The sequence below is a fragment of the Xenopus laevis genome, chromosome 7L, assembly GCF_017654675.1.
Source record: "Xenopus laevis strain J_2021 chromosome 7L, Xenopus_laevis_v10.1, whole genome shotgun sequence".
NCBI lineage: Eukaryota > Metazoa > Chordata > Amphibia > Anura > Pipidae > Xenopus > Xenopus laevis.
In genome coordinates this window covers 100952593-100971622 of record NC_054383.1, presented here as the reverse complement: position 1 = coordinate 100971622, position 19030 = coordinate 100952593, and the positions used below count along the sequence as shown (strand labels likewise).

Genomic DNA, 19030 nt, shown 5'->3' with positions numbered 1-19030 from the left:
AGAGACAGACTGACTGCTCCTCAATATATCTGTATTGTGCTACAGTCACTAGTGCTGTTTCCATTCATTTTTGTTATATGATTTGGCTTTAGTATAGGGGATACAATACGTTCTACTTGTGTTTGCATCAACTATGTCATTTACAGGGATGGGCGAATTTTTTCGCCTTGTTTCGCCACGGAAATTACGCCCATAGACTTGCATGGTGGGAAAAAAACAAATGACGCCCATAGACTGTAATGGGAGTCGTGACATTTCGCCGGCGGCAAATTTTTGGCGAAACTAAACGGGTCAAATTCGCCCATCCCTAGTCATTTAATACCAAATCAGTCACTACAGATTACTGACCCAATAATCAAATCCTTATTACCATATTTAGATTGCTGATAACTCCCAATATCTTGTGATTTGAATTCAGCTTCACCAAATCCAAAAACTGAAATTGTATTTAATATGTGCTTTTATTACAATCAAATACATTTATGTGTTTTCTATTAACTAAGGGAAGTTGGATTTATATCATTTATATAATTATAGTTTTCCTATTTGCTCATTTCTTTTTTGTAATAATTCTTTTTTGTCTTCTTAGAAAAGAAAAGTTAATCATCCAACCAAAGAATCTGTTGTGGTAAGTGATGAAGAATTGGACAACATTAAAAGAAGTGACACAATTTTCCTATTAGTACTATCAAAACCAGATTATTTCCTTGCCTATAGATTTATACCTTGATGAAGCTGCACCATCAATTCTTACTGGTCCAAAAGAAAAACACTGGGTAAACTGGATTTAGCCCGTTTATTCACAATTGGCAACATTTCCCAATTATTTCTCATCTGAATAATAATGTCCATGACTTGATAAACATGGGCACCTTCCTTACTTTTAATGTCATTTAATAGTGACATTCAGCTACAGAATAATCCATTACCATTTCCATAGATGGCACATTTCATAACGGCATGGACTTTATTGTTAAAACCGTTTTCTTTGTTGATGAAAACTCATTCTCTCCTGTCTAAAGGAAAACACATTGATTTTATATTATTATCAAAATAAATCCCTATACTGACCGTGCATTTATTTAGACATTATTATTATATCATATTTACTCATATTAGTTATATCTAATTAAAAGCATATTTTTCCAAAACAAGCCACACTCCTTTAGTCATAACTAAGCATATATGATAGGCCTTTAATTGCATAAAGTAACACCACCAATTTTTCACTCAGCAGACTTTGATAAATAACCCCCTTATACCCTTGCCCCCCAACACATACCAGAGATGTGTGGCTCTAATCTACTTTCCTCTCTTAATCATGTACAACCTGTTGGCAATGCCACTTGTCAAGTAAGTTGTACAGAAACATAAAATTGATTGATTTTATGAAGTTGAGTGAATGGTTTATACAAAGAACATGCTAGATATTGAACTACAGCATTATAAGAAGTTCATCAACTAACTAACTTTATTCCTTTTAGGAATTAAAACCAGAGGAAGAACTGGAGCCGGCCATAACCATCTGCCAGGTGGCTCCAGAAACCCCTGATATTGACATCTGTCAGGTAAGAAAAAAATGATATGGTTAGTAATATTATAAAGAACTGTAATATTGAACTACAGCATATAAGAAGTTCATTTCTAAAGGAACTTTAAATTCCAGAATTCAACTCTGGGGAGCAATTGAGCCGGCACAACCAATTCTGGCAGGTGAGCCTGTCCAACCTCCATTCTGAATTGCTGCAAGTGCAATTTACTATGGTGTAATATAAGGGGTTTGGGTGTTGCAATTTTCTTTAACAAGTGGGTTCAGTTCACATATCTAAAATTTTATCTACAGGAGACAACACAGAAATCAGGCAATGACACCTGCCAGCCTGACTCGAAAACCAGCAAGAGAGTGCTGAAATAAACGAGGAAAACCAGCAAGTAGAGTGGCTGAATAAATCAAGGGAAATCAGCAAGAGAGTGCTGAAATTAATCTGAGGAAAACAGCAAGAGAGTGCTGAATAAATGAGGAAAAAACCAGCAAGAGAGTGCTGAAATAATGAGGAAAACCAGCAAGAGAGTGCTGAAATAATTGAGGAAAACCAGCAAGAGAGTGCTGAAATAAACGAGGAAAACCAGCAAGAGAGTGCTGAAATAAATGAGGAAAAACAGCAAGAGAGTGCTGAAATAATTGAGGAAAACCAGCAAGAGAGTGCTGAAAAAATGAGGAAAACCAGCAAGAGAGTGCTGAAATAAAGAGGAAAACCAGCAAGAGAGTGCTGAAATAATGAGGAAAACCAGCAAGAGAGTGCTGAAATAATGAGGAAAACCAGCAAGAGAGTGCTGAAACAAACGAGGAAAACTCAGATCAGATGAGGTATGAGCAGAAAGATCTAATTAAACCTTTATATTAATTTAGTTAATGATATCTCAACCTAGACTGTGTTGGAATCAATAAAGCAAATTTTCACACCGAGACTTGTAGGATAAAAATCCCACATTCAAAATAAAAACACAGGGCAGTATTACACAATGCATTAACATTATCTCACCCCTACGGGGTAGGGTCCTCCATCCTTTTGTCTCCTTGTCACTGAGCATTTCATTTGTATTGTAATTATATTTTATATTTATGTGAATTGTATTTCTAATACTGCACTTACTGTCACTTATTATTGCAGTGACCACTTGTTTGTTACTACTAATTTATTGTTTTGCTGTACAGTGCTTTGCCCTCAAGGAGTGGTATACAAATAAAAATATACATACATACATCTCACTTGCTTATATATAAGGCTTGATTCAGAATATTCATCAAGCTGAATTGATACAATAAGAGAAATTATGGTTTTTAAAAAAGGACACAGCCAAACATAACAATCATTCACCCTGCACCACAACTCTGCTTTCTTTACTTATTTATGGACATGAAGTTTGGGTGTTGCAGTTCTTTTTTAAAATCAAGGGTTCAGATCAGTCATCTAAAAATACATTTTCTTTGTCCTAAATAGGAGATAGCAGAGGAATCAGGCACCAACACCTGCCAGCCTGAAATCTCCAAAATCTCTGAGGAGCAAGTGGGCGACAACAACCAGGTAAGTCTTAAAGCCTTTAAAAGGGTTTGAGCAGAATTATTTAATTAAATCTTTCATTAGTCTATATTTAAATGGTCTGCTCTTCTGTTTAATGAGCTGCTGCTCAGAGACTGATGTAGCTGCTTGTAATTTGAATTTAGACATGTCTAAATGGCTTCTCAAAACCAATCACCAGTTAACTGAGAAGTCTTCTATTTTTAAAAGAAAAACAAAGCTCTTCTCAAAGCTAAGTATAGTTCAGCACGAACCCTGATTAATGAAATGATCTCGAAACAAAAAAAATGTAAACGAGAAAAATGTGCATTTTTATTTTTCAAAGTTTTTCTCAAGTTTTTACTGAAAGCTACCCCTGAAAACCCAATTTTGGAAAAACACAACTCGATCTTTAATAATGTACCCCCATAATGTCCGTTGAAGCACCTGCACTCCAGGGTTCAGTTTGTCTAACAAAAAAAGTTCTCTCTTTGAACCAAGATGTACCAGTAAATATAAACCATAGTATACTTTATATGTGTGAGCCTAGCTATGTTACTGAACATATTGACAACCCCTCTCCAGTAAATATACCTTTCCTTTTCCTTCAAATTATAATTTTAGCAGCTCCCCAAAAATAGTTGATCTAAAAAAATGTTTTTTGTCTTCCCCAGGCATATCAACATCTACTTGCAACTAAATACCCGGTAAGCAGCTGTAGAACTGTATTTTGGAACACTAAGCGACACAAAAGCTCTACTTTAATGGTTTGACTTAAATATTCCAGTCCTCAGCCTTCTCCCCTAATACACTAGTTCCCAGTTCCCCCTACACCCCCTGTGCTTCTTTCATGTTGGAAAGGTTATTTGTCCAACTGCCTTAAATTCAGTTTTGTATTTATCATGTTTTTTTTATACAATGCTATTTTTTTAGAAGCCACGGAGTTATGTACAAGTCCTGGAGCCCATCGGAGAGGACAGCTACGGTGTCATTTATAATGTAAGATATTTCAGTTAGTAGGTAATTTTTGTCATATTTTGGGTGATTCTGTAAATACAGCCAATTAGTTGTACCCTCTAGATTTGTCCCTTCTTTGTTTTCTTGTGCTTCTGAAGCTGCCAATAAACCTTCCCATATCCACACAATATATGCGTTTGCTTTTCCATAATGTTCCAAACAGTAATGATCACAGAGATTCTTTTGCTTCTTTTGTTGTAGGGATGGCACCGTAAAAGAACAAAAGGAGGTGGCAGTTACCATCATGAAAGATGAAGAGGTAATGTGTCTTGATACGATTACTATAATTAAATACTAATAAGCTTTTTTGTAACACCTACATTATATTTATAGTAGTAGGGTAAGTTGCTAAGCTAATAACTATGTAACTGTAAAAATAAGTGAATACCATTTGAGAAATGTATGGGATTAAAGAAATAAAAGAACTGAGAGTGTTAATCATATTATGCAATTCTCGTGTAGGGATATTACAATGTTGACGTTTTTTTAGAACTACAAGTTAGGTCGGGGTATTTGAAATAGTCATTTTATTGTATTGACTTTACTTTTTTTTTTTTTAAACTAGAAGCAGAAAGAAGTCCTCAATGAACTGAAGGTTCTAGAAACCATTTCTGGCCATGGAAACATCATTGGCTATTACGGGGCATATTTCCAACCTGCCTCTGTAAAAATGCCAGAATATGAGGGACTGTGGATTTCAATGGAGCGTTACAGTGGGACATCAGTAAAACAGCTCTTTAACAGCAACATATCCCACTCCTTGAAAGAGGGCTGGATTGCTTACACCTGCAAGGAGGTATTAAAGGTATGTCTCAAGTGAAACTCCTTGGTACTGTTCTGGATAAATCTAATTCATTAAACGGCAAGAAAAATATTTATATTTTCACTTTTCCTTTATTCAGGGCCTGTGCCACCTTGATAAGCACAAGGTGATTCATCATGACTTAAGGCCAAACAACATTATGATAACATCTGATGCAGAAGTGAAGATCAGTAAGTGATACCAAAAACCTGAACAAACGGATATTTATTTCTATCTTCATGGTGGGTTGTATTTATAAATGAAAATTAAAATTCCTGCTTTTGTTATACAATTTCAGGTGATGTCAGCTATGCCACCATTGGTGAAAGAAGTAATAGTACTGCAGGTGCTCTTCCATACATGGCACCAGAAGTACTGGCCAACACTAACTATAAGGTCATAGAATACACCTCTAAGGTATTGTGATGTCTTCTCTCTCGTTTTATATATAATGTATGAACTTATACAAGGTGCACTGTGTGATCTTTTTAACTCACTTCACATACCCCTCTCATAACAGTGAATACAAAGCTGTAATATGGTTTCTGTGATATGAGAGGGGGAATCTGAAGTGAAGGAGAGAACTGCAGGGCACAGGAATGTTAGAAACCAACTCCACTTGACTCTTTATGGGATTTTCCAACTCTGTGTGACACACTCAGCCTGGGGTGTTTGGGGTCATTTTTTTAAAGATCGCATCACTTCAATACTTGGAATTAAAATTTTACATCCTCTGATTTTACATTTTACATTTGGTCCCACCAATATATCATGCTGAATGAATTTTCCTGATTTTCCAACACATAATATGGGGGTTTTACTATATTTTCTTACAAAATAGAATTATTGTGAGGTTGCAGATGCATACATAAAAGAATCTGAATGATCTGTAATTGTTTTTTTCATGTGACCTGTGTATATTCTTTTCTAATAGTTGCCTTTTCTTCCATATTTCAATATGTAGGCTGATGTATGGTCACTGGGAATCTCCGCCCTTGAAATGGCAGAAGGATACTACCGTAAGTAAACCCCAGTGTGTGTGCTATAGTGCATAAAGAACTGTTTGTAAAAAGGTTAGAGGACATTTAGGTGTCACGCTTTAACACGGGATATTATTAAATATTGAAAACTATTGGGCTGGTTAGTAAGGGGCTGATTTACTAAAATTTGAATTTGCCAGTTCCAATACCGTTATTTTGTCAGTATGCTGGCAATCAAGTAACAAATATACAATTAAGTTAATTAGATTTTTTCAAGATTTGTTGTTTTTCAAGTAATGTTGTGATTGTCAATCATATTCTCATCTTGTATTTTCTTCCAACCTAGCATTCAGCAGATTTCCCAGCCATGCACGCATCAAAAGAATAATGCATGGTCCCGCTCCAGTATTGCTATGGGACTCATGGTGAGTGATTTCCACTGAAACAGGAAAAGAGGGTGTGGTGGAGAGGGTGGGGAATGAAAAGGAAATGAGGAGAATGTAGGGATATTGATAATGTGGTAAAGGGGTGTACAAATGTGAGAGTCAAGGAAACATTTGGGGAAATAGGCAAGGGAGAAGTTATGGCAAGGGGGACATTGGGGTGAAGTAAGGATAGGGAAGAGATAAATGGGAAAGAAGTAAGGGGGAAGATAAAGTGTTATATGTGTAAATGCTCAGGTGCAGGAGCTCATGCTTAGCTTAAGATCTTGGGGTTATTATCTGGCAGCCAATACAAGCCAGGCCAAGATGTTGGCAAAACCAGAGACATCATATTATGGTAGAAGGTAAATGTACTCTAATAATTTAGGGTTAGTAAGTAAGCAAAATAGACCCCCCTAATCAAGCAGATCAGTTGAACCATTAGAAGGGAAGGATCTCACTGTCTATTACCTTCTTGAACAGCTTTTGTCTTGTTATGCTTTGTCTGTGTTGTTAATTAGGCACAGAGTAACATGATCAAGATCACAATGTTTAACAAAAGGACTTTCCATAAAATAGAAGCTTATGGGTTATATAGGGCACATGGCTGTGCTGGTTCTATTTCCAGTCTTTTAAATGCATGAGCTCTGGGAATTTAGTTATTATACAACATGAACAATTATAATTTTGCATCTGTTTCTTTTTTCCAGGAGTGACAACTTCCATGATTTTATAAAGAAATGCCTCCAGAAAAATCCGGATTGGAGGCCATCTGCAGAGCAGCTACTGTCACACCCCTTCGTTTGTAACATCTGGAATGAAAGGGGTGTGAAAAGTAATATCAAGTGGCACCTGCAGAGAGGTAAGGGAACTGTTGATTCTCATTATAGTTCACTTGATGTATAGACCATATCCATCTACTGCTCTTATTCATACAATATTCTCTGGCTTTCATAAATATACTATAATTCTGTAACTAAAGCCTATAAAGCCCATAATAAAGGGTGAGATTGTATTAGGGCAGAGGTCACTGAACTAGGCCAAATCTATGAGAGAGATAAATATGATGAGATGGGAGAAAATGTTATTAGTTGTAGTAGTTATAGTTGACCTTTAAATTAGCAGCAAAGGGAATGAGATATAAATAATAGTAAACAAATGTTTAAAAAAATAAATTTCAGAATTATACACATACCGTCTCCATGGCTAACACTGAGCAATCTCTCCTTAGAAATGAAGCACTGAAGTAAGAAAACATCATGGCAGCCATCGGGGGAGGGACGGGGGCACATGTACAAGGGCCCTATGTCATATTTGGGCCCCGCAGAAAAACTTGGTCCCGATGGCAGCTAGAAGATTGACAACAGCGATTCACAAGATTTACATCAATATTATATTTTAAATAATAAACATATTAAAAATACATTGGCCCCTATTGTATGTTTTTTAATTGGGAAACATTGTTAATAACCTCCAAGCCCACTCATATCCATCTTCCTTTTAATATTAGTTTTAATGACCTGGACAAAATCCCATAAACAGTCTTATGTGCTTGTTTTATCCATCCTGGTCCTGCTGGTAATTCCTGTGTTCTATTAATGGGTTCCATCAATATCTTTTCTTGCAGCAAGTGAGATGGCTAGTGCCATTTTTAACATGGTGCAGTGTGCCAGGGTAAATGTCTGCAATATTGTATTCCCTCTAGCGCTCCAGAAGAGCTGTTCATTTCAATATAGATCTTAACCTTTTAAATGCCACAGATCGTAGAATCTACGTTCTGTGGCAAAGGTACTTGAAATGCCACAGAACGTAGATTCTACGTTCTGCAGCATTTCCTGGTTCAGGAGCGGAGGAGCGGCTGTTAGAGCCGCTCGCTCCGTTCCTGCTCGATCCCCTGCCCCTAGGCAACGAGCAGAGCAGGGGATCGAGTGGCCCCTGGGGCGCGATCGCCCAGGGGCCCAAAAACAGCAGCAGGCACGTGTTACTTACGTGTCCTGCTGCTGCAGCCTGCACCGGATCGACGATCTCCGCCCCCACAGCACACAGACAGGAACCACGAGGCAGATGTCTTCCAGGGGCTCTTCCTGATCGCCTGTAACAGTCTCCAGCGACTTTTTCAGGTTAGTGCAACAATTACACACACAAACACACCAACACACACTTATTACAGTAATACACACTTAGATTCACACTTACACACACTTACACATACATTTTTGGGGATTGGGGGGGTCACTTACACTCACTGCACTTACACACATGTGCACATGCACACACGCGCACATAACATGTAATTTACCATTTGTACACACGCACACGCACATACATGGCATTGTGGCTTTTTTTTTTTTCTTATCGCATCGTTTCTTTTTTTGGCTGAAAAAAATGTTTTATTGTCATTACGCATAGCGTATTCGCTAACCGTACTGTGCAATACCTTTTGTATGTTATTTCGGTGATTATGTTGCAATTTTGGGTATTTTGGTGCATTTTTAGCCATTTTATTGAATTTTTAGCCATTTTATTGCATTTTCAGCTCTGCATATATTGTGTTCACTTTTTTCTAGCCGTATAACCTGTTTGGCCCATCTAAAATATTCAAACTGTGATTCTGACGGCCGATAACACTAGTCTGGAAAAAAAACATTGATTTTTGTGGTTTTATTGGATTTTTTTGCATTTCACCCTTTACTGCCTTATTTTGTTTTGCCTTGTAAATTTTATCTACTATATATCCATTTGGGGGTCTCTGTGCGCCACATAGTTTGGTATATCTATGCATATTGGGCATCAAAGTGTTCAGTAGACCTCTGGCGTTCATATTTAGGATGTTTTATGCTGATACGTTACGAAATGTGGGGCATATAATGGGGTAAAATTCAAGCTTTCTGACAATTTTCAGAAATTTGATAAAAACCGTTATGTTCAGCATTGCTTTGCAGTTTGGCAATTTGCAGTAGAAACACTTATTTACCCATATTGGATTCGTCAGAATGTGTACTTTCTGAAAATATATGGTTTTCTGGGGTCTCTGTACTGTTAGGGGGGTCTAATGTCGCATATTACACACACCAGGTGCTTATATTGCAGCAGCCAGCGCGTCAGCCGTGAAAATGTATATACACTATTGTCATTTGGTGGTCTCTGTGCGCCGCATAGTTTGGTATATCTATGCATATTGGGCATCAAAGTGTTCAGTAGACCCCTGGCGTTCATATTTAGGATGTTTTATGCTGAAACGTTACGAAATGTGGGGCATATAATGGGGTAAAATTCAATCTTTCTGACGATTTTCAAAAATTTGATAAAAACCGTTATGTTCAGCATTGCTTTGCAGTTTGGCAGTTTGCAGTAGAAACACACATTTACCCATATTGGATTCGTCAGAATGTGTACTTTCTGAAAATATATGGTTTTCTGGGGTCTCTGTACTGTTAGGGGGGTCTAATGTCGCATAATACACACACCAGGTGCTTATATTGCAGCAGCCAGCGCGTCAGCCGTGAAAATGTATATACACTATTGTCATTTGGGGGTCTCTGTGCGCCACATAGTTTGGTATATCTATGCATATTGGGCATCAAAGTGTTCAGTAGACCCCTGGCGTTCATATTTAGGATGTTTTATGCTGATAAGTTACGAAATGTGGGGCATATAATGGGGTAAAATTCAAGCTTTGTGACGATTTTCAGAAATTTGATAAAAACGGTTACGTTCAGCATTGATTTGCAGTCTGGCAGTTTGCAGTAGAAACACTTATTTACCCATATTGGATTCGTCAGAATGTGTACTTTCTGAAAATATATGGTTTTCTGGGGTCTCTGTACTTTTAGGGGGGTCTAATGTCGCATAATACACACACCAGGTGCTCATATTGCAGCAGCCAGTGCGTCAGCCGTGAAAATGTATATACACTATTGTCATTTGGGGGTCTCTGTGTGCCACATAGTTTAGTATATCTATGCATATTGGGCATCAAAGTGTTCAGTAGACCCCTGGCGTTCATATTTAGGATGTTTTATGCTGATACGTTACGAAATGTGTGGCATATAATGGGGTAAAATTCAAGCTTTCTGACAATTTTCAGAAATTTGATAAAAACCGTTATGTTCAGCATTGCTTTGCAGTTTGGCAGTTTGCAGTAGAAACACTTATTTACCCATATTGGATTCGTCAGAATGTGTACTTTCTGAAAATATATGGTTTTCTGGGGTCTCTGTACTGTTAGGGGGGTCTAATGTTGCATAATACACACACCAGGTGCTTATATTGCAGCTGCCAGTGCGTCAGCCGTGAAAATGTATATACACTATTGTCATTTGGGGGTCTCTGTGCGCCACATAGTTTGGTATATCTATGCATATTGGGCATCAAAGTGTTTAGTAGACCCCTGGTGTTCATATTTAGGATGTTTTATGCTGATAAGTTACGAAATGTGGGGCATATAATGGGGTAAAATTCAAGCTTTGTGACGATTTTCAGAAATTTGATAAAAACCGTTACGTTCAGCATTGCTTTGCAGTTTGGCAGTTTGCAGTAGGAACACATATTTACCCATATTGGATTCGTCAGAATGTGTACTTTCTGAAAATATATGGTTTTCTGGGGTCTCTGTACTGTTAGGTGGTCTAATGTCGCATAATACACACACCGAGTGGTTATATTGCAGCAGCCAGCGCGTCAGCCGTGAAAATGTCTATACATATTGTCATTTGGGGGTCTCTGTGCGCCACATAGTTTGTATATCTATGCATATTGGGCATCAAACTGTAGACCCCTATGTTTATATTTAGGATGCTTTATGCTGGTAATGATACATGGACAATACGATGCTGGAAAGTTGAAGCTTTGAGGCAATTTCCAGATATTTCACCAAAACCGCCAAATTTGGCAAAGCCTTGCGACTCAGTAGTTTGGAGCAGAAAGGCATGGGTACCCATTTTAGATTCCGTAGAATGTGTACTTTCCAAAAATATATGGGTTTGGGGGGTAAATATATATTTCTGTGTTTTTACCCCGCAAAAATGCAGTCAATGTGTTGATTTTTCATTAGCTGAAGTTACCCACAGGACTATTTGTATGCGCTAACTTCATTTTGGGGCCTCTAAATGCCAGATACTTTGGTAAACCTATGAACAATGGCCACCAAACTGTTCGGAGGAACCCTGGCAATCATATTTAGGGTGCTTTTTCTTGGTGCATAACGATACATGGGTGATATGGTGCTGAGAAGTTGAAGCTTTGAGGCAATTTTCAGATATTTCACCAAAACCGACAATTGTGGGAAAGCCTTGCGACTCAGTAGTTTGGAGCAGAAAGGCATGGGTACCCATTTTAGATTCTGTAGAATGTGTACTTTCCAAAAATGTATGGGTTTGGGGGGTAAACATATATTTCTGTGTTTTTACCCCACAAAAATGCAGTCAATGTGTTGATTTTTCATTAGTTACCCACGGGACTGTTTGTATGCGCTAACTTCATTTTGGGGCCTCTAAATGCCAGATACTTTGGTAAACTTATGAACAATGGCCACCAAAATGTTCAGAGGAACCCTGGCAATCATATTTAGGGTGCTTTTTCTTAGTACGTAATGACACATGGGTGATATGGTGCTGGGAAGTTGAAGCTTTGAGGCAATTTTCAGATATTTCACCAAAACTGACAACTTTGGGAAAGCCTTGTGACTCAGTAGTTTGGAGCAGAAAGGCATGGGTACCCATTTTAGATTCAGTAGAATGTGTACTTTCCAAAAATATATGGGTTTGGGGGGTAAACATATATTTCTGTGTTTTTACCCCACAAAAATGCAGTCAATGTGTTGATTTTTCATTAGATGAAGTTACCCACAGGACTATTTGTATGCGCTAACTTCATTTTGAGGCCTCTAAATGCCAGATACTTTGGTAAACCTATGAACAATGGCCACCAAATTGTTTGGAGGAACCCTGGCAATCATATTTAGGGTGCTTTTTCTTGGTGCGTAACGATACATGGGTGATATGGTGCTGGGAAGTTGAAGCTTTGAGGCAATTTTCAGATATTTCACCAAAACCGACAATTTTGGGAAAGCCTTGCGACTCAGTAGTTTGGAGCAGAAAGGCATGGGTACCCATTTTAGATTCAGTAGAATGTGTACTTTCCAAAAATATATGGGTTTGGGGGGTAAACATATATTTCTGTGTTTTTACCCCACAAAAAATGCAGTCAATGTGTTGATTTCTCAGTAGCTGAAGTAAAGTCCTGATCAATTTGGATGTGCTAACTTCATATTGGTGTCTCTAAATGCCAGATACTTTGGTAAACCTATGCATAATGGGTATCAAACTGTTCAGTGGACCCCTGGCAATCATATTTCAGGTGCTTTTTCTTGGTACCTAATATAGTTTGGGATATGCGGAGCAGCAAAATAAAACCTTTGAAATGATTTTTCAGAATTTTGAATTTTTTTTTGAAAAACCGCTATTTTCAGACAAGCTTTTATGTTTGGTAGTTGGGAGTAGAGAGACATAGTTACCCATTTTGTAATCGGCAGAATGTGTACTTTTCAAAAATGTATGGTTTTCTGGGGTAAACCTACGGTTTCAGGATTTTTTGCCTTGGAATCTAAAGCATGCCGTTTTCTGCCTTAGTGCTTTCAAAATTCGGTAATATACTGCCTGGAGTTTTTGCTGTACAGAAATCCTAAATCTCCCTAAAACTATACATATCTGGTATTGGCACGTTCGAGAGACATAAGGCTTTCCAAATCAGTTGGATTTTCATCCCTAAAATGAAATATTTTTCTGGTATAAATTGATATACGATGAAAAATGGTAATTTTTCATTTTTTTTTGGTATTTAGCACTATAAATTTTTTTGCACAGGTGGAAATACATGAAAACTCAGGCAGATTTAGAAAGCTCAGTTTCTACCGAAAAAAACAATGTATAGTTTTCCTAGGTAAACTATAGGTTTCCCCTCAGAAAATGCCCCTAAAGTGAGAGAGCACAAAATGTTTCAAAAACGGCTGGCATTTCGCGTAACCAAAATGTGAAATTCTGCTGGCACTTAAAGGGTTAATAATAATAAATCATAATAATAATAAATCATACTAATAAGAAATAATAATAGTAAGAAATAGTAACATAATAGATAAGGTTGACAAAAGTACATTGAATTCAACCTTTTATAAAAAAAAACCCAATTGAACCTCTCCAATATACCTTGATGGAAAGTAGGCCCAGTCTCTGGATCAATTTTGTACTAAGAGTTCATTTTAGGAACTTATTTTCTCACTTTCCCACCCAACCCTTTCTTGAAGCTTTCTAATGTATCTGCCAGTAGAACTGATTCAGGGAGAAAAATCCACAACTCTTCCTGTAATAAAAATATTTTTTGCAGCTAAGATGAAACCTCCTAATTCAAATAGATGTCCTCATTCTTAGCATGTCATAGAGGATTGCCTCTTTTTGAACCCTGAGGGGTTAAAATGGTTGTTCTTTAAAAATGGTGTAGGGCCCCATAGGTTTAATGGCCCCCATGGCTTCAATTAATTAAAACCCATGTACCATTTATACTTATTTTGCATACCAAGTTCATTGGCCCTTAGGTTGATAACCATTTCTTGCATTACTGTAACATGGTGATTTGCAAGGGGTGGCCCTTCCATTGAGCCTGGAGTCAACAAGGCCCCAGAAATGTTAGGCCCTGAAGTGACAACCCCTTTAAAGAAGTCAGGGAACAGGGACCCTGAGAACAAGGTTAGCTAGTGTGCAGGATAGCCACTGTTGTAGCACTCTCTAGAAGCAGTGAGTCAGTGAGTTTAGTTATCAAAAGCAGCTTCAAGCTTCACCAAGTATAGGATAGATGGGAATAGGTCTCCTGTAGGCTCTGCTTGCTTGTAGTGAAGGTACCAAATACTGACAAGGGAAACAGGCTGTTTTTCTATCCTTGTTCAACGTCTATTGTAGGGATCCAGACCACATGAAGTACTGTAAACCTGGAAGGTGAGCCCTGAAAGTTGCACTTCTGCGTTTAAAACTTTGCAAGGGTTTCCCTGCATCTACATGTCTGGTGTGCCAGTGTGCTTCTTTTACATATATATTAGGAGGTTGCCGTATTGTCCATCATTGAGCACCAAACTTACTATGTAATATACAATAAGGGTGTCTGAGAGCCCCTGAGCATCCCATTATTAAATAAATACACATTCATCAAAATATAACAGTAAATAGACACTTGTTCCTGAACAGCAATTATATATATATATATATATATATATATATATATATATATATATATATATATATATATATATATATTACAATATATATGTATATTACAATAGACAGTGATGCAACTCAATGTTCTCTGCAGGAGATTCGTAACACCAATACTGTAACAAAGCATTGTTATCATATGGAACAAGGGACACAGAATGTATGATGCAAGTCCATGGATCGAATGTTCTCCCGGATCCATAAGGTTATATACGGGATTGGGGTATTGGGTTACAATCAATATTCCCAGGTTAGCACAGGCCCTGTAGTTCCATAATTAGAATAAATGCATCAATGATCTATCACCCTGCCTCTATACCACTTATCCATTTAGCTTTTTTAAATAGAAAATGAGAAATAATTTTGCAATAAAAAGACATGACAAAATCAAGAGTTGGGAACCAGATACTTTAGCTCCTATATATGATACTTGCAAAGGCAGCAAATGGCCAAGGAAACTCTAAAAGACAAAACACTGGGGGTTATTTATTAAAACTCAAATTAATCAAATTTTCTATTAAAATAAAGTCGACCTAACACATTCACGAATTTAACTCATTTATAAATAATTGTTCTTGTAAAAGTTGGAGCAAAATCATGTTGGGATAAAATTGAGCGTCAATTCGAATTGTGTTTGAAGGTCTGAAAACTCGAGTTTATTGGATTATGGGACGAAAATCCCAGTGCAGATCACGATGTCAAGAAACAATTTAAGGGGCATCTGCCATGGACTTCTTCATGACCTCAACTGGTTTGAGATGAAGTATTTAGCAGCTTTGGGATATAATAAATCTCTAAAAATTCGGTGAGTTTTCCCCTTCAAAAACCCAACCAGATAAATTTGAGGTTTAATAAATGGGCTCCTATAAGTTGAAGGCCCTTGGATGAGATTCGGTCAAGGAATAAGAACAGCCCAATTTTTGCACACCAAAGGGCCATAGATACATTTGACCACCTGACTAAACAACTGGATCTTTCAGTATGTTAACATTTTTTTTTTAATAAATATACATACAAATGGTTGTTACAGTACATGTATAAAGGAAGTTACTAGTTGGTGTAGACAATAAAATTGCTTTTCATACTCAAGCATGGCCTTTTGTTAGATATAAAGTTGTCAGACCAGAATCCTTGGCCTCCTGCTGGGGGCTTTCTATTGCTTAATTGTACAAGAATGTAAGATTATTGTGGGAAGAAGTGACCAGCAAATGCCAATCAGTGATCTGTCTGTACTTAAAGCTGCGTACAATAAATTTGATACATTAACTTACCTTAGTTAATTGTTACTGAATGTTCAAGCATATTATTGGCCAGATGGTGAATCAAATTATACTGACCTGATTTTATTGCCCCCTGTAAAATATTAGGGTCCTGGGCACACAAGTGGGGATAGTTGTATCAATTACTTCATGTGATTTATCAGCAAGCTGGCATATTGTTAATGGTCTCTGTGGAAAGGATATATTGGAGTGGCATTTGGTTCACTGTGGCTAGTACGGTATGAGTTATTTTAAGGAAATATAATTGTGCCAGTGTCCTAATTGAAGCAAGAAACCCTTGAACTGTGAGGATGGACTCAGGATCTCTAACAGTCCTACTACATTTCTGGGCCACCCAGCAGTTGGAGATGCTGTTGTTACACCCGTTTGCTTTGAATGCCTATTACTTCTGAAACTATGGCATGGCACTATGATAGGATTGGCAGTTTGTCAGTATTATACCTCCTAGTAAAAGTGATTATTTATATCTAAAGTTATTAGATGAAAAACAATAATAGGATGGCTGGCAGCTTTTACTAAACTGTTTCTTATGACCGTTGTGGTTTTTCCAATTTGGCTATTGAGTTTCTACATCTGACAGTCTTTTTTTTCCCTTCTACTCCTGTTTTCCCATTGATTCCTTTAAAAATAAACTGTCAATTGATTGGCTGGACCAAATCGTTTTATAACCTGATACAAATTTCTTAGAGAATATCTTTAATATCTCCAGTTCAACTGTATGAAAAGAATATACTGGAATTTGTTGTACTTAGTTGTTCATGTCATAATTGTGACATTCCCCATGCTGGTATTTTATACATGTAATAGTGGAGCTTTGTCTTTGCAGATTTAATATGCATGCTATAATGGCAGAAATTCCATTATTTACATAAATGACAGCACATTCCCTATGCTAACTTTAGATGGGTATTTGCGGTTACTAAATTTATGAGTAATTTCAGTCAAATTATTTCTTGCACTTGTTTATACTATTCTGGTATTAATAGCCATTAATGGGCCTTTTAATATTCAAATGCAATGAGAAATCATGACCTGGAATAAGTCCATGATTAATCAGAGATTTCACTTTCAACCCCTGTTACAGGGCAACCCTTTTGGTATATATACAACATTCAGCTCATAGGTCAAAGGACCAACAAAAAGGAATATCAATCTATGTATAAGGTGTCAGTCATTTACGAGGGGACCTGCAGATAAGGTACAAGATAATGTGGGTCAAAGAGGCAGAGTATAAATTAGGGCTGAATTATTGGAGTGTAGAATCAAAGGAATTCCATATGATCTCTTAGTCCATATCTAGGCATGTTGGTATTTCGAACCTGGTGCAGTCCTGATAAGTTTCTAATAAATAACTATTGTATGTGATGATGTACTAGTTGCCCTTTAGAACTGTCCACTTTAAAATCTTAATCCAGTTATGATTTACCGCTTGCAAATTTTCCAAGGCCCTTGGGGCATATTTAAATACAAAGCTTCTTGGTCCAAACATGTATTCATCTAGCCAAAGAGTCGTTTAGATACTGTACATTGAATAGCATATACTGTTTCCAGTTATTTTAGCTACATGAATTACTATATTAGCTGTTAAATTTCCTCCATAACTACAAATCAGATCACTATGAGCTATAAGCAGGCCCAGTGCATGAAAATAGAGAGAGAAAATCCAGTATTTTAGACGAAGTATACAGGGAGCCTGGTTTGGTTAATTGCTGCAGGTCAGTGCTGACCAACTTCTGTGGTACCGAGGGCCGAAATTGTTCTGGCCTACGTGGTAAAGAGTCGATAATGGAAGTCAGTGTTGACCACTCCCCCTTTTAAAGCACATCCACTGTAAACCACACCCACATTACCACAAGAACTTTTAAGATCATATCCACATTAACGGTGATAGCACACCAAAAAAACAGATGGTTGGTGCTGACTATAGGGATATCCCTCATCATTCATATGTGAAAAATGTAAGTTGTGTTAAATCCATATGCCTCCTCCTCTTCCCCTGTGGATTATACAACCGAGTCCCAATCACTTGCACAAAACCAGTGCAGTGCAACTTTTCACATAGTAGGGGAAAAAAATCTAATATAAGGTTTAAGTGTCCATATTACTGCATACTACAACTGTACAATGATGACACCATAAAAGGGACTACAGATTTATCGGTATGCCGGGGGGGGGGGGCATAAAAACATTTGGAGAGTTATCAGAAATGTCTGTAATCTGGACATGATACCTTAAGTGAGCAAACATTTAAGTTGTCAGTCCATAAAAATGGGCAGGCTGAGCCCAATACTCTCATTAGGTTGTTTTCATTAGGTTGGATTTTATCCTGTTAGGAAACTCTAACTTAACTAACTATACCCCCCAGACAATGTAGGTCTCTATAAAAAGATATTGCATAAAACAGCCCATATGTAAAAACCTGCTTCATGTAAATAAACCATTTTCATAATAATATACTTTTTTAGTAGTATGTGCCATTGGGTAACCATAAATAGAAAATTGCCATTTTAAAAAATAAGGGCCGCCCCCTGGGATCATAGGATTCACGGTGCACACAAACAAAGCAAACAACCCATATATGTTCGGTCACATGAGCCAATTAAAAAACAGAGTTCAGTCTTTTGCTTCCCACACTTCTTTCTCTTACACTTAGAGCTGCGGTATTTCTTGTCTGGTGATCTCTGAGGCAGCACAGAGACCATCATAAAATGGGGGTTCAAGGTACGAGATGTAAAAGGGCAATATTTACTTTAATATATACAGTAGAACCCCCTTTTTACATCCCCTGATTTTAAGTTTCCCCTCATTTTACATTGTTGTTTTGTGGTCCCACCTATATTTATGCATAATACGTTTCCCTGATTTTACATTTTCCTGGATTTTATATAATTTTTTTCTGGTCCCCTGAAAAACGTATAATGGGGGTTCTACTGTATACCAGTTTGGTAAGATTCTTTAATATGCCACTTAATATGATATAAACTATCTGTTGCTTAAATATTCATTTTGGGGGTAAAGTTTTCCTTTGTGAGTTGTAGCTCGACATCCCAGACAAAAATACTAAATATCAAATAAGTACAGGATGTTAATCTTCTGATATTAGTGGACCTCCTCTAAAGGAAACCGCTCAATATTCACTGGCATAGTTATTAAAAGGGTGCTAATAGATTTGATAGAAATTTGATAAATATCCCTATTAAATTAGGCAATCT

General features: G+C 37.3%; 1 long non-coding RNA gene and 1 pseudogene across 1 annotated transcript; both read left to right on the top strand.

Moving 5' to 3' along the window:
• Positions 1–247: 247 nt before the first annotated feature.
• Positions 248–1882, top strand: LOC121395578. The gene is made up of 3 exons (XR_005962567.1): positions 248–628; positions 1485–1568; positions 1844–1882. It is a non-coding gene; the product is annotated as an uncharacterized LOC121395578 (long non-coding RNA).
• Positions 1883–2016: 134 nt separating this feature from the next.
• Positions 2017–7974, top strand: LOC121395480 (annotated as a pseudogene).
• Positions 7975–19030: the final 11056 nt, after the last annotated feature.